This window comes from Canis aureus, chromosome 18 (genome assembly GCF_053574225.1).
Source record: "Canis aureus isolate CA01 chromosome 18, VMU_Caureus_v.1.0, whole genome shotgun sequence".
Taxonomy (NCBI): Eukaryota; Metazoa; Chordata; class Mammalia; order Carnivora; family Canidae; genus Canis; species Canis aureus.
This window is the reverse complement of record NC_135628.1, coordinates 10,710,446-10,726,835: the sequence shown is the minus strand read 5'-3', so window position 1 is coordinate 10,726,835 and position 16,390 is coordinate 10,710,446. Positions and strand designations below refer to the sequence as shown.

The window sequence follows — 16,390 nt, the reverse complement described above, 5'->3', positions numbered from 1 at the left end:
AAGGTTCATAAACTATTATTACCGTTTTCATCTTGGAGATATATAGGAAAGATAATTCTTATATTTGTTACTTGGCTCTCTTCACAGTTTTATATAGCAGCTACCATTTAATACCTGGATACAATATCTGTACAATGATTCTGATTTTATTGTGCACAAGAATTATCTGGTAAGCTTCTTTAAAATACAGATTTTGTGATGCCCTTAGCCTCTCAAACTGATTCACGTATCTGGTGTGAACCCAGGATTCTGCATTTTAAACAACCATTTCCCAGGTGATTTCATCACAAATGACCCACAGATCACATTTTGGGAAACCCCTCTCTCAATCAGATAGGGGATTATTAGTGGAAAAATAAGACATCATTTATTACTAGAACCTAACATATTGACAATATCTAGGCCCTATCAAAATACCTAGTTAAATATGTCTCATTAAGCTGAAATGACCTAAAAGTTCAGGCTGATTTAATTTGTCTTCATTTGAATGGATGTGAACTGAGTCAAAAAAAAAATTGATACATATAATTATATGTTTATATGCAAGGTAGATGCTTGCTCTCTGTGATAGAAGATAATAGGAAACCATCACTGATCAAAGAGTATTATAATTCATGAATTTTCAACTAGGTTTGATATTAAAATCCTTAAGGGAAATCTGTCGTATCAATTTAGTTGATCAAAAAGAAATAGTGGTATCTCTGGATCAGGGGGGAAAATTCTAAATTTAATTGAATGAAAAACAAACAATCAAAGAATTTTGAGACCATGAGATAATCTTTCCACAAATCTTGGCATAACCCATTCCTTAGAAATGATAGAATAAGGTGTTCTATTGATGTTTCTGTAAATCTTCTATTCTGTCTCCTTATTAAATTGACTTCAGCTTTAAATTGATCTGCTTAGCATACAGCCATTGACTTTATACCTAAAGGCATCGGTCTAACCACCCTGTCTAATCCAGAACTACTATTAAATCAATGGACAGGAGTGATTTATGGCTTCCTTAAGGATACTAAAACTCCTTACAATTCTTTCCAGTATAAATATCAAAGGACTAGCAAATTTTTTGTTTGCTTGTTCTTAATGCTACAAAATTTTAGTGACAAAATATTTATGATATTCCCATAATATGTGAGAAGAGTAATAAGTTCAAAGGCAAGTAAGAGGCCAGAACATGAGCTTTTCTACCTGCATCAGAGGTACTAAGATAAAAGTCTCTGTCTTTGTGGCCAAGAAAACAAACGTTTTTCCAAAAGGATATTTAGTATCATTTGTACTTTGTGATTTGCTGAATGGTTGATATGCAGTATGACCATCAGGATACTATCTTCCAAAATGCATTCCAGTAACAGGTATCAACTACTTTTTTGGAAAAAAAAATATCCTACCAATATGTGCCAATGTATGTTTGACATCTATTAAACTTGAAGTTAGCAAGGAACTTAAAGACCACCTAGATTAACCTTTCACCTAATGAAGGACCTATATACTATATAGCCTGCTGGACTGCTGTTATTAAAAATTTGACCATGTTGGAGGCTTTGACTTATAGTTATAAAAACAGATGGCTGGGCCTCCAAAACTTTTTAAAGTTGTATTTTAGGGAAAATCTAGAGTTCTCTGTACCAATATGTCCATTAATTTTCACCTCATCTTTAATGCTGTTTAGAAGACACAAGCTTTCTATAAATGTAAAGAATTTATTAAGAATCATAGAAATATTAGGGTGCTTCAGTGGCTCAGTCAGTTAAGCTTCCAACTCTTGATTTCAGCTCACGTCATGACCTCAGAATTGTGAGATCAAGTCCCACATCGGGCTCAGTGTTGGTTGTGGATACTGCTTAAGATTCTCTCCCTCTTCCTCTACTCTTCCCGTTCCCTCTCTCCCTCATTAAAACAAAACAAAACAAAAAAAAAAAACCCAAAAAAAACCAATATTGATTTAAATACAATTAACAAAAAAAGTAGTAGTTCACAATTAGTAAACAGTTGTACTTGACATTGTGATAACTGCTTTATATTTACTAATTTCAATGATGTTATGAGAGACATGGTGTTATCACCATGTCTCACAAATGAGGAAACGGTGTTTAGTAAATGCTGAGCAGCTTGCCCAATTTAATAAGACCAGCGAGTAGCAGAACAAGACTCCAACTTTGCCTGCTTGACTTGGAAGCCTCCGGTTTTTTTCTCTTGAAGCCATTTGCTCCTCTCTTGTATACCTTTTTTCAGTTAACTGAAAAAATTCCTAGCAACCACAGTTCTTATTTCTCTTTACCCACTCTGGATTTGAAGAGTCATCCTTTTGTAATGGAAAGAGCATGGGCTTGTGAATAGGATCAGATCTCCTATTTGCTCTTTGTGTAACTTTGGAAAAGATTCATTATCTCTTGTGGCTCAATGTCCTCATCTGTAAAAAGGTAAAAGATAATCTATCTCCATAGCAGAAGCTAAGTATTGTCTTCTTCCTTCAGTGTAGAGTTAAAGAGTCATGAGGGTAGGGTAGGTATACAAAAGTAAGAGAAAATTTATCTTCATTCCATCACTATATGACATGAACCACCCCCAACCTGAACAACTGCCTTAAAACTATCTGGCTGAAACAGTTGAGGCTGTTATATTACAGTCTATTACAAAGACAGATTAATGAGCGTAATGAAGAAAAAAAGATGCTGAAGTTCTGGTTATACAGCTATTAATTTATGTCACTTCTAATATTCCTGGATATTAATTCTGCAGAAACACATTTTCCCAATTCAACCAATGCCCTATATTGCTAATTTTCAAGGGAATATTCCAGACTTGAATATTGAGCATATTTAATGAGAGAACTCTTGGCTTAAGAACAACTTGATTGAATATTAACAATGCATTTTTATTGCATATTTAATTCCAAGGACGTAACCTTATTTTTAGTATAATCAAAGCATTAATCACCATATTTATTCAATTATTTTGAATAGTTTAAGTGAGGTTGGTCCTACCCTTCTATTGCACAGTCTAATAGCTAATTAACAGAACTATATATGTTTCCAACCTTGTTTTATTCTTTTAGTTTTAGTTCTAGGGTCTTTCACCTGTGGAAAATTTTTTTTCTACAATATCTGCTCAGTCCTTTGTTTTGATTTAACTCATCATTACACTGATTTTTACCTTATTTTTTTCTTTTAAGATAGAAAAACTAAAAAAAGAGAGATACTCTCTTCTTGTGCTATTAGTTTTATTTTTATCTACCTTTTAAAATCTACACAATTGTCATTTACAGTTGAATACCAAGACCAGCCATGAATTAAAAAAATGGATAATGTAGACAACATGGCTACTCAGTTTCCATTTTAGGGAGTGATCCTCATTTGAGTGTAGTTGGGGATATTGGGAAAAGCACTATGCTTGAAGTGATCTGTGTTCCACTTGTGATTCTGCCTTTAGTCTTTCCCTTTACTTTGTAGGGGCACAATTTCCTTATGAATTCATGAAGTTGGATTGGCTCTTAGTTTCTTTCTACCTGGAAAATTATGGGATTGTATGGGTTTTTTTGGTGGATCCATGCAACTCTTCAATATCAATAAGTGATAGACACTATAAATGTATCTTATTATACTATGTGTGTAGTCTTTGTCAAACACTCCTAGATGGATCTAGCATAATTTAAAAAAAATTCTGCCCTACCAGCACCTCACTGTCTTTGAGTTAGGCTGCCCCTCCCCTCCCCCAAGAGGCAGGATCTTGCATGGGTAGTTGAGGATGCGTTGCGGAAGGTCTAACCTTTAGAATACAAAAATCAGTTGCTTTCTGTTACTTATTCTTTTTGTTCCCCTAAGAGATGTGATTGCTCTGAACTAAGCACTAAGTAGGCAATGATTTTGTAGATTGACAATTGGGGAGAATAAATGAAGGTGCTTCTTTCTATTCCACAGGTAAGGAACACTGGGCTGGGAAGAACCTAATGAATCTCTTGGAGGAGGGCCAATCATTATTTACACACTTATTCATGATTGCTCTTAGATTTTTAATATCATTATACCTTGAAAAAGGCACAAATACCAGAGTAACAGTGCTTTTGTTCCTTTTTCTTCCACTGCTACACTCCTCCTCAGCCAACTGTAGTAGCCTTTCTTTACTGATGTTTTTCATGCGCCCTACTTGGATATTAACAATAAATTTAATTAACATGTTGTTTATTACCTCTTCTAGTTCCTTAATAGGCATCTCACGTTATCAGACTCAAACTACCTTTGTAGCACCCAATCATTATACATCCCCCAAAAAGGATTATCATTATCATTGTCTTTAAGTCTTTGAGCCATTTAAAAAAAAACAAATCTGCATAACTGTGTTGTTTGTTGTTCTTCGTCTTCTTTTTAGACTGTAGTTGACACAGTATTACCTTAGTTTCAGGTGTACAACATAGTCATTCAGTATCTCTATATGTTATGCTCTGCTTACCACAAGTGTGGCTGCCCTCTGTCACCATACACCACTATTATAGTATCTGACTCTTTTCCATAGGCTGTGCCTGTGACTTGTTCATTCTGCAACTGGATGCCTGTGTCTTCTACTTCCCTGCAGCCATTTCGCCCATGTCCCTTTCCGCTGGCAACCATCTGTTTTTTCTCTATAGGAGTAATTCTGCTTTTTGTTCGCATTTGTTTTGGTTTTTAGATTCCACATATGAGTAAAATTATATGATATTTGCATGGCTGTTTTCTTAACATTTCTTGAGTATATTTTTGAAATAAAACATTATGAGACTAACGTTTTGCATCTTGATGTAATGATGTAAAAATGAACTGGTTGATATGCTCAGAGTAAACAGCCTGCCTAGTCTCCATTAATTTATGATATTCTAAATTCACACATTTGTTTATTCTTTTGTTTCAATTCCCCCACCCCACCCCACCCCAACCCCAGCTGTATTGCTTAGATTCAGGCAAATACCTAGAAGTAGAATTACTAGGTCACAGAAGTAGGTATATGCTTAACATGAGAAAGTGCCAGGAAGATTTCCAAAAACAGTTGGACTATTTTATACTCTGACTAGCAATGTCTAAGAGTTCCAGTTCCTCCAAATCCTTGCCAACATTTGGCAGTTAGTCTTTTTTATTTTATCCTAATGCAAATGTACAATGGCACAGCCACTTTGTAAAACACTTTGGTGGTTTGTCAAAATGTTAAACACAGTTGTATGATTCAACAGTTTAATACCAGGGATCCCTGGGTGGCGCAGCAGTTTGGCGCCTGCCTTTGGCCCAGGGTGCGATCCTGGAGACCCAGGATCGAATCCCACATTGGGCTCCCAGTGCATGAAGCCTGCTTCTCCCTCTGCCTATGTCTCTGCCTCTCTGTCTCTCTGTCTCTCTCTCTCTCTCTCTCTCTCTCTCTCTCTGTGACTATCATAAATAAATAAGAATTTTAAAAAAACAGTTTAATACACAAGAAAAATGAGAACATAGATCCCTACAAAAATGCATGCATGTACATTCACAATAGTATTGTCCATAGTCAAAAAGTGAAGACAACCCAATATTCATCAACTAATAAATGGTTAAATAAAATGTAGTATATTCATACAGTGGAGTGTTAGCAATAAAAAATGATATATTGAGGCAAATGGGTGGCTCAGTTGGTTAAGTGTCTGCCTGCAGCTCAGGTTATAATTTCATGGTCTTGGGATCCAGCCTCTTGTCAGCTTCCATGCTCAGAAGTAGGTGTGCCTCTCCTTCTTCCTATACTCTGCTTGTGCCTACTCTCTTTCTCTCTCAAATGAATAATTTTTTTAAAAATGATGTATGAATACTTATCACAATATGTATAAACCTTGAAAAATTATGCTGGGAGAAGTCAGTCCTAAAGAACATGTATTGTGTGATTCCACGTATATGAAATGTCCAGAAGAGAAAAAAACTACAGAGACAGAAAGATTAATGATTGTCTAGGGTTTATGAGGGATAAGGGAAAATGAAGAGTGCCTATGAATAATTATGGGATTTCTTGGTGGGGACAAAATGTTCTAAAATTGATAGTGATGATGGTTGCACAAGCCTGTGAATACACTAAAAAAAAAAAGCCTTGAATTGTACATTTTATATGGGTGAATTGTACAGCATGTAAAGTATATCTCAACAAATCAACAAAGGTCTTTTTAAAAAGGACCAATACAGAGAGTATAACAGGTACAAAAACCCTGAGGCAGGAACATACTGTGTGTGACTGAGGAGCAACAAGCTCTGTACAGCTGGAGTGGAGCGAACACAGAGAAAGTTATGGGTCGTGAGATTGGAGAGGTAGGCCAATGTCACAATATATGGGGTAGTATAGCCCATGAAAAGGAGTTTATATTTTATTATGAATGTTGTAGGAAGCCACTGGAGGCTTCTGAACAGAGAATTAGCATGATTTGATGGGTATTATAGATATAAATGTATTGCCTATGTGGGATGGGAGCTACAGAATGGACACAGGGAGGGCAATTAGGAGGCTCCAGCAGGGGTGAGACATGGTTGTAAGATAAGAATGTAAAGTGTGAAGGCTGTGTAAATGGTTGGACTTGGGAAATTTCGAAGTTAGAACTTACTGGCCGATTGGATGTTTGTGAGGGAAAGGAAAGTGTAGGGAGAGCCATGTGCCTGTGTACTTCCGTCTGTGTATTTAGGTGTGCATTCTGCCTCATGATAAAGAAGAGCTGATTTCATTGTATTAATTGTTGTAAAGGCTCAGAACATTTTATTTGGAGGGGAAAAGGATGTGGTTATATTTTTGTTTCTCTAAACTGTTTTATAGTTTATTCATTGAATGTGCATCTTCAAATAAACTCAGAGAATGTTCTTAATATCATTGATGTAAGAAATGAAGTAACCATAGAGTTCAAACAAAGTGTTTTTACATACATAGCGATGACCTGAGAGGCAGTCATAGTAATGTCTTTGTGCACTCACATATTTCTCTGTGACAGTTTCATGTTGTGGCGCTGTATTAAATGTTTGCAATTGATCACATCTCATTAATTTTTTGACGTAGTTTTTAGTTACTGTCTAGGCTTTAGGGGGAATTTTCTGTTGCATATTTTTTAATAACCATTTTAACCTTTTCACATGCCGCCTTCTTATCTCTATTTATATTCTAAAGCTGATTCTACAAATCAAAGTCCTGTTTAAATTAAGCCTTTGTTCTCTTCAGGTAATCATAGTTGGCCTCTTTGTAGCAATGAATTTATTTTTTTTAAAGCATAATTTACATTTGGAAAGAGTTCAGGATTGTTTAGATTTTGTACTTGGTGATCATTTATATGCACATAGCACCTTGTTTATATAGTCATGAAATCAGAACATAGCCACAAAATGTATCAAAGTACAGAGTTAACTGCAAAAAATTGCAGTGAAGTATAAGCTGGTTCTTTTGTATTTTCATTTAAAAACACTGAATTGTTGAATTAGGCTATTGTTGTTGAGTGGTGACCTACAATAAAGGAGCCTGTAATTATTGCCTAAGGCTATTATTAAGGTAAATAAATGACTTGAATATTTAAAATAAATCCCCCTGTCTGGCTGGTACAGTCTGTAGAGTGTGAGACTCTTGATCTTGAGGTTGTGAGTTCAAGCTCCACCTTGGGCTTAGAGCCTACTTAAGAAAAATAAATAAGTAAAAATAAAAGAAATCTGTCATTCTGAGAACCTTTTAGTGTTGTAGGTTTGCATTCATTTCAGAAAACTCCTTTATGTTTGCACAAACCCCAGCTTCATAATTCTAGTTTCCTCTGTCCGTCATCGGTGGACCAGGGTGTCTTTCCGGTTAGGGGCTCTTTCTGGTTTTAAGGATAGCAAAGAGTTTTCTAATTCTCAAAAGTGGGTGATATTTTTAACTACAATTGTCATCCACAAGAGACTGGAAATCCAATGATATGTCCCTTATACATAACCTTTTGGCAATCAATCACACAGTATGGCCGACATCAGTGCTGCTTGCCAACAAGTCTCCTGGGGCTTCTTTCTCCTGTTCTGTTTTTATTTTTACATTGGGAACACCCTGCAAAGACGAGAATATAGTGGGGGCTAGTGACTCCCAGGGTATCAAAGCAAGAGCTATAAGTGCTCCTGCTTTTGTTCTAGGGATAAACAAAGTCGGAGCCAATTCCTATTGCCCATGAAGAATTTTAACTGGAGTTAGATGTCTGCAGGCTGAATCAATCACAGAAGGCAGATGTTGGGGATTTTGAGGTGAATGCTAAAGGGAAGAAAAACCCCAGGGAAAGGAGAATGCATAAGGGCAAAGGGCCATCTCCTTCCTGTACCAAGGAAATACCGTGCCATTCTTCTGTACATTGCTTGGGGTTGCAGACCAGCCATCATAGACATGTGAAATGTTGACAAGCTGCTTGACTCCAACAACATTGTAACTGCTTGACGATATGAATAGCATTTATCGTTGTTCTTACCATTATAGACTTTATTTCCCCTCAAAATGGTGATAGCTTACATTTTTTCCTAATTTCATACTGTAGCAATCAGTGATCTACAGGTGGAATCAGCAATCCAGGGTACAAACTGGCCAGCTGACCTGAGTGAAAACCAGTCCTAAATAATGCATGTAGGCATCCAGTGCTGCCCCAACTTGGTCTCCACTCATGCTCTGCTCTCACAACTTACAATCATTAAGTTAATGTGTTTATATGTCCTAAGCATAGGGAATTTAAATCTTTAGATAGGTAATGTAAATGTCTAATAATGTGAATGTAGAGAACAGTTGTATATTTTCTCTCAATAAACTAATTGTGAGAGAGATAGTCTTGCTAATACTTAATTTTTAAACCCTATGTAATATGTATGAATCTATATAGCCACATGTACTTTCATAGATGCAGCAGTAGAGATGGTAATAGGTCCCAAAGTATCTTTTTGATTACTGTGATTATTGTTTTTAGTCACCAAGTAAGTTGAGGGATCAGGGAACTGGCCTACAGGCATGAAAGGTGATATAATTGAAAGTTGACTATCTTCTTGGCCAATAATTCTAGACTACTTGCCATAGTTTTTAATAGAAAAAAAACTCCAGGGATCCCTGGGTGGCGCAGCTGTTTGGCGCCTGCCTTTGGCCCAGGGCGCGATCCTGGAGACCCGGGATCGAATCCCACGTCGGGCTCCCGGTGCATGGAGCCTGCTTCTCCCTCTGCCTATGTCTCTGCCTCTCTCTCTTTCTCTCTCTGTGACTATCATAAATAAATAAAAATTAAAAAAAAAAAAAACTCCATTATCTGCCCATGATCCTTCAAGAGAATGGAAAATGGAATAATAATAATGTGTTAGCTTAGTTAGCAGGTAGAGTAAGCAGGTCATAAAACTGTTAGTTCCTGTTCCATGGTACTAAAGGAGAAACATTGAAACAATAAACCTATTTTGGCTGCCTAGCTTTCATCCATGATATACTTTAAATGAAACACACAAAAATAATTTAAATAATTTAACAGTGAAAAGTGTATATCCTGGAGTCAAACATTCTGTAATATATCCCCATAAGTTATTGATCTTAAATACAAATTTCCTCATCCCCAAGATGAGGTATTAACTGTACCTGATGCGTATGGTTCCAATGAGGAAGAAGTTGTATACAACATTTAGTCATTAGTCTGATACATATCTTCATCATTTGATCACTATGTTTCAATTGTCTAAGGGCAGGAAACAACAATATTTGTTATAAGAAAATTCTTGGGATGCCTGGGTAGCTCAGTGGTTGAGCATCTGCCTTTGACTTAGAGCCTGATCCTAGGCTCTGGGATCCATTCCCGTTTCGGGCTCCCTGTGGGGAGCCTACTTCTCATCTGCCTGTGTCTCTACCTCTCTCTCTCTCTCTGTGTGTCTCTCATGAACAAATAAAATCTTTAAAAAAAATTCTCATACATAAATGAACACCTCTTTTACTCCGATTCCCAGTGTAGACACAAAATATTTTTTAACAAATAATCTGGTTATTAAGATTACTATCTCATCACAGCTAGAGATCACAAATCTAAAACAGGTGGATTTGGTAAGACATGGTTACTCATGGATTTATTTTTACTGATCTATAATTATATCTATAACATCTATCTATAACATAAAATTCACCATTTTAAGTGTGCAGTTCTGTGGTTTTTAGTACATTCATCATGTAGTATATCATCATCACTATGTAATTTTGGAATGCATCCATCACCCTAGTAGAAAACCCTATAACCCATGTCTATTAGCAGTCAGTCCTTATTCTCCTTGCTCCACTAGCAATCATTAATTTACTTTATATCTCTGTGGATTTGCCTATTCTGGATATTCCATATAAAGGGAATCTTAAAATGTGTGGCCTCATGTATCTGCATAGCTATTCCATAGTTCATCCATGTTGTAGCATGAAATAGTACTTCATTTCTTTTTGTGGTTGACTAATACTCAGCAGTATGGATATGCAAAATTGAGTTTAATTATTCATCAATTGATGGACATTTGAATTCTTTCCATTTAGGGGCTATTATGAATAATGCTTCTATGAATATTCATATACAAGTTTCTGTGAAAATGTTTGGTGAAAATGTTTTCAATTCTCTTGGATATATACCTAGGCTTAGAATTGCTGTTTCAATGTTATGGTAATTATTTTACTTTTGAGAAACTCCCAAACTATTTGCCATAGTGGCTGTACCATAGTGGCATTTACATTACTGCCAGCAATATATGAGAATTCCTATTTCTTCTGATACTTGCCAAAACTTATTTCCCTTTATTTTTGATAATAATGATCCCAATAGGTATGAAATGCTGGCTCATTTTAGTTTTGATTTGTATTTCTCCGATAATTAATGATGTTGAAAATCTTGGCATATGTCAATTGGTGACCTGTATACCTTTATTGTAAAAAAAGAAAAAAAGTATCATTAGTTGATAAACCCTTTACAATTTGGATTACATGTCTCTTATTGTTGAGGTATAAGAATCCTTTATATATTCTGGATACCAGAACCTTATCAGATGAATAATTTGCAAATATAGTTGACCCCTGAATAATGTAGTGGTTAGGGGTGCTGATGCCAGCTCAGTTGTAAATCCCCATATAACATTTGACACTCCCACAAAATTTAATTATTAATAGCATACTGTTAACTGGAAGCCTTACTGATAACAGTGGATTAACACATATTTTCTGTATTATGTTTATTGTATACTGTATTCTTACAGTGAAGTAAACTAGAGAAGAGATGATACTAAGAAAATCATTAGGAAGAGGAAACCTACTTAGGTCATACATATGTAAATTTCTTATACTACACTATGTGGTTCAAAGATCACTGTATCTTTTCTTATTCAATGGGTTGTCTTTTCATTTTCTTAATAGTGTCCTGTGAAACACAAAAGTTTTTAATGTTGATGAAGTCTTTTTTTTCTTCAGTTGCTTGTGTTTTGAATGTTTATTCTAAGAAAATGTTACCTAATCCAAGTTCATGGAAATATACACCATGGTTTCCTTCTAAGAGTTTTATAGTTTTAGCTTTTAGGTCTTTTAACAGGTAAGTCTTTGCTCCATTTTGATTTAATTTTTATGCTATGTAAAGTAGAAGTCCGATGTGGATATCATTGTTTTGGTGATGGATTATTGATAACTCAAATCCTTAGTAATTTGGATAGTTTGTGACACCTAGGCTGATTCTGTGTCCTTCTGCCATGCTTAACAGTTTAAACATTTGAAAGATACAGATAAAAATCACTTTTAAAACATTTTTAATTAAGCAGAAGATTGCAAGGACAGGAACAATATAAAGAAAAATAAAAGTCACTCCTACACCTAAAACTTTAGGTTAACCAGTTTAAATATTTTGTTATATATTTTTTCTATGTCCTATGTATTCGTTTATACCACAATGTGCGTACTATTTTATAAATTTCTTTTCAATTAATATAAGCATTTTATGGTGGCAATATTTTTTAAATTTTAAATACAGTACTAAACAGGTAACTATATGATCAATTTCATTCCGTATTGTTACACATTTTCATTTAAAAGTGTTACTATGGATATTCTTAGACATTAACATAAGTATGTGACTCTGATTATTACCCTAGGAAAAGTTTTAGGATTTGAATTTCATTATCAGAGACTTTTGATTGATACTGCCAACTTTCTAGAAATATTCCAAGTATCACTTGACTTTGTCTCTAGCATTTCTTTCTGATTCTTACTTAGGATTTCCATATCTCTACCTACATGATTCCTCTGTTCTTAGATGCTATCTGCTCTACCCATTGGAGACTAGTATATTATTACAGTTAAGTTTCCAGTCTGATAATTCCAACATCTCTGCACGTCTGCTTCTGATGTTTGCTCTGTCTCTTTGAGTAAGGGACAGGCAGGGCTAGGCAGGGAGACGTAGGTAGGGGGCCACCGAATCAGGCTCACAAAAATCCCAAATATGTGGAGATGAAAGTAAACCAGAGAGAAATAAACCAGACCATCCTGTTCCAGCTGCCAGAGGTGGGGTCTTGCTGTTATAACAAGCTACTTGTGACCAATGAAGAATTACTGGACTCCAAAAAGGAAGTAAGCCATTAAAGATGTTATCACTAGTCCTTACTCAGTAGCAATATCAGTAGAGATGTTAAAATGATGTAGGTTCCCTGGTTAGCTTTCAATAAAAGACCAACCCCCCAGGGGCAACCCTGTTGGGACACCTCTCACTTCTGAGAGCTTTCTCTGTATCTTTGTTTAATAAACTTCCATCGCTTTACTCTCCTTTTATTTATTTATTTATTTATTTATTTATTTATTTATTTATGATAGTCACACACAGAGAGAGAGAGAGAGAGGCAGAGACACAGGCAGAGGGAGAAGCAGGCTCCATGCACCGGGAGCCCGATGTGGGATTCCATCCCGGGTCTCCAGGATCGCGCCCTGGGCCAAAGGCAGGCGCTAAACCGCTGCGCCATCCAGGGATCCCTACTCTCCTTTGTCTGCAAAATTCATTCTTCAGCTCTGTGAGACAAGAACCAAGCTCTCCTGCTTCATCTTTAATTTGTACTTTTTGATTTTTTTGGTATGCCATATAATTTTTTCTTGATAGCCTGACTTGAGGTAGTGGAACCATTACGTATAGGCCTTTAGTAATGTGGTGAATGAGGTGTGGGGAGGAGGAAGGAGAACTGTATAGTACTGTGGGCCGGTTTCAGCCTCTCTGTGAGCCTTAGCCTCCGGAATATGAACTTTCTGTGTTTCTCATGGATTTTTTTATCCTCCTGTAGGTGGGGCAGGTTGGCTACAACTGGCAGGAGCTGTATATTTTCCTTCTCCCCCATAGGTCAGCTAGCTCTGATGATAACTTTTGCAGGTTAGGCTCCAATTAACCAGTTTTCCCTAAGGGCAGGCCTTGTTAAGAACAGAGTGTATTTTTAAATTGTTTCTCTCCCCCTCCTTCAGCTGGAAGCACAAAGCGATTTTTCTCTGATATTTACTGTGGGGAAACTGTCAAGCTCTTTTAGGTGAATCTCCAAATATTGTAAGGTCTTTCTTATGACTGACCCTCCCTGGAGTTTTTAACTCTCAGATTTAATTAACCACACCAAGCCTTCAGGGATTTATTGATGACAGTGCAGGTTTCCTTACCTTTGCACTCATTTCCAAGCTTGGTTTTGTTTCTGTGGTTTGTGAGCCACTACCCCTTGTATAGCCTGCTTGTCTCTCCAATTTTGAGGTCAACGATTTATCCTGTTTCCTCCCCTCTCTTAAGGTTTCAAAAAAGAGTTGTAGATATTTCAGTTTGTCCAGCTTTCTACTAGTTATTAAGACAGAGTGGCAACTTATAAGATCCTTATGTGCAGAACCAGAAACCAATGATCAACTTTGAATTCTTTTAATAGGAATGTACATTTAGAAAATATAGGAAGGGAAGCCTAACCACCTCTTGCCTGAATGGAAAGAAGTTTAAAGAAATTTAGAGAAGATGTGAGTCCTTTTTACTTACAAAGATAAGAAAATAAGGATAGCCATTGAGAGGAATATGGCATAAAATCCTCTAAATTGAGAGCTCAATGAGTCAGCGGCGTGATGTGAGAGCAGGACCTAGATATCATTTCTTTTGTAAATTCTTCAAACATAGAGCAGTCAGTAAATGTGATCAGCAGCCTGGAAGAAATGTAATTTGTTCTGGCTATGGGTTAGTTACTTCAAAGTATCTAAAAAGCATACAGCATTCTCTCACCATAGCTTACAGGAATGGGTAGTCTTAAGGAGCTATGTTTTCTAGAGTATGACTCTTTACCTATCTCCTGCCACGGCTAAGTAAAGCAATGACAAGCAGTTAAGTGGGCTCAAAAAACCCATGATGTGGCCTCATACAAATAGACAAATGGGTCATTTAGATTCTCTTAGAAATTTGACCTGGAAAATTTTATAAGGCTAATGTCATGAAGAAGGAGAGGATTAAGTGGAATGAGTTTGTCATCAAGAACATAAAGTAGAAAAGAACATAAGGAATGCTGACAACCACAGGCATGAGAGAGAAGATTAAGCAGGGACTATTGAGTTAGGGACAAATGGGGCTAGGCAGGGCTAAGTAGGGGGCCAGGGAATCAGGCTCACAAAAATACCCAAAATATGAAGATGAAAGTAAACCAGAGATAAATAAACCAGACCACCCTGCCCCAGGTGCCAGAAGTGGGGTCTTATAACAGCTACTTGTGACCAACAAAGAAATATTGAACTCTAAAAAGGAAGTAAGCCATTGAAGACATTATCACCAGTCCTTACTCAATAGTGATATCAATAGATGTTAAAAGGATTTAGGTTCCCTAGATGGCTTACAATAAAAGACCAACCCTGCAAGCCCTCAGTGGCAACCCCGTTGGGGCCCCTCTCACTTGTGAGAAATTTCTCTGTATCTTTAGTTAATACACTTCTATCTCTTTACTCACTCTCCTGTGTCCGCGAGATTCATTCTTCGACTCTGTAAGACAAGGACCAAGCTCTCCCGTATCACTATGAGAAAATGGAAAGATACAGAGTGCAGATGTTCACAGATAGTAAGAATAGATGGAAATAGATGTGAAAATAAGTGAAGATCAGCTGTATATTCCTACTAGTGTGATGGCTTGATTTGCTTTGGATCCAGAATACCACTCTATACAGGGCCCAATTCAACTCTGACTCCTTATATATGAAATTCCATCTCACTTACTATTCCATATGCATCCATTGATACCCTACCCATCCAGCCTTATTAGAAAAGGTTCTAAATAAAGCAACATACGTTGATTTTTCTCCATTTTATTGATGTAGATAAAACTTAATTTAGTTCAATTTCCAATAAGACGTGCACAGACACACACAGAAACACACTGGATGATTTTCTGTAAACTCTTTAAAGGAAGGAATCTTCTTTAATTCACAATAGTTGAATGAAATGTGACCTTTATTTGAACTGATTTTATTACCTACTTAACCACTTAATTCATATTGCTTATATTTAAGTTAAAAATTAATGATTTAATTAATGATTTAAAGGAGTGTATCTAATAATTAAACAAAGACAAAATAGTTTCTACATACATACTTCAGACTATAAGCCACTTACCAGTTGAGATTTGAGTGTTTCCCAAAAATACTTTTTAAATATTAGTAGTTGGCTTAAGAGTTCCTTAGACACCCCCCCCCCCAAAAAAAAAGAGTTCCTTAGACCTTCCTCAGATACACCAATATATGTCTCTTTGGAAGTATAATAGTGTTTTGAAACTGATATTTTTACCTCAACACCAAAATTACTGAGTTCTTATAGAAACAAGTATAAATTATACACAGTAAATTCGCTTTATTTTTGGTTTTGCTCTTAAATATAAAAGTTGCACAAAGAATTCTTTTAACAACTTCTCTTTATAATTAAAATCCCATATATAAATGCCTGGATGGCTCAGTTGGTTAAGCATCTGTCTCTGGCTCAGGTCATGATCCCAGGATCCTGGGATTGAGCTCTGAGTTGGGCTCCCTGCTCAATGGTTGAGCTCCCTGCTTGTCCCTCTCCCTGTGCCCCTTTCTCCGCTACCACACTTGTGCTCTATCATTCTCTCTCTCTCTCTCTCTTTCTCTCTCTCTTTCAAATAAATAAATAAAATCTTTTTAAAAAAATCTTTTAAAAATCTTTTAAAAAATCTTTTTAATTAAAAAAAATTAAAATCCCATATAGTACCTTAATATTTCAGTAGGGGCATTTGGACAAGACCTCTTTAGCAGTGGACATTGATTCTTGACTGGAAGTCTTCACAACATCATACAGAGTCAATATTATAAGAACAAAAAGAATTCTTGAAATCTTGATGTGTTTCTTAAACTGGTTGGCTCACTGCCAAAAACACCTAAAAGAATGCTTAGTAGATGCTTAGGT

The 16,390-nt window shown here is 36.2% G+C and overlaps 1 long non-coding RNA gene across 1 annotated transcript in view; it reads left to right on the top strand.

Moving 5' to 3' along the window:
* The first annotated feature begins 6,211 nt into the window (after positions 1-6,211).
* The window catches only part of LOC144288258 (uncharacterized), a 61,611-nt gene continuing 51,432 nt past the window's right edge, over positions 6,212-16,390 (top strand). The window contains exon 1 of the long non-coding RNA XR_013356231.1: positions 6,212-6,287. This is a non-coding gene — a long non-coding RNA (uncharacterized LOC144288258). The remainder of the gene's footprint in view (positions 6,288-16,390) is intronic.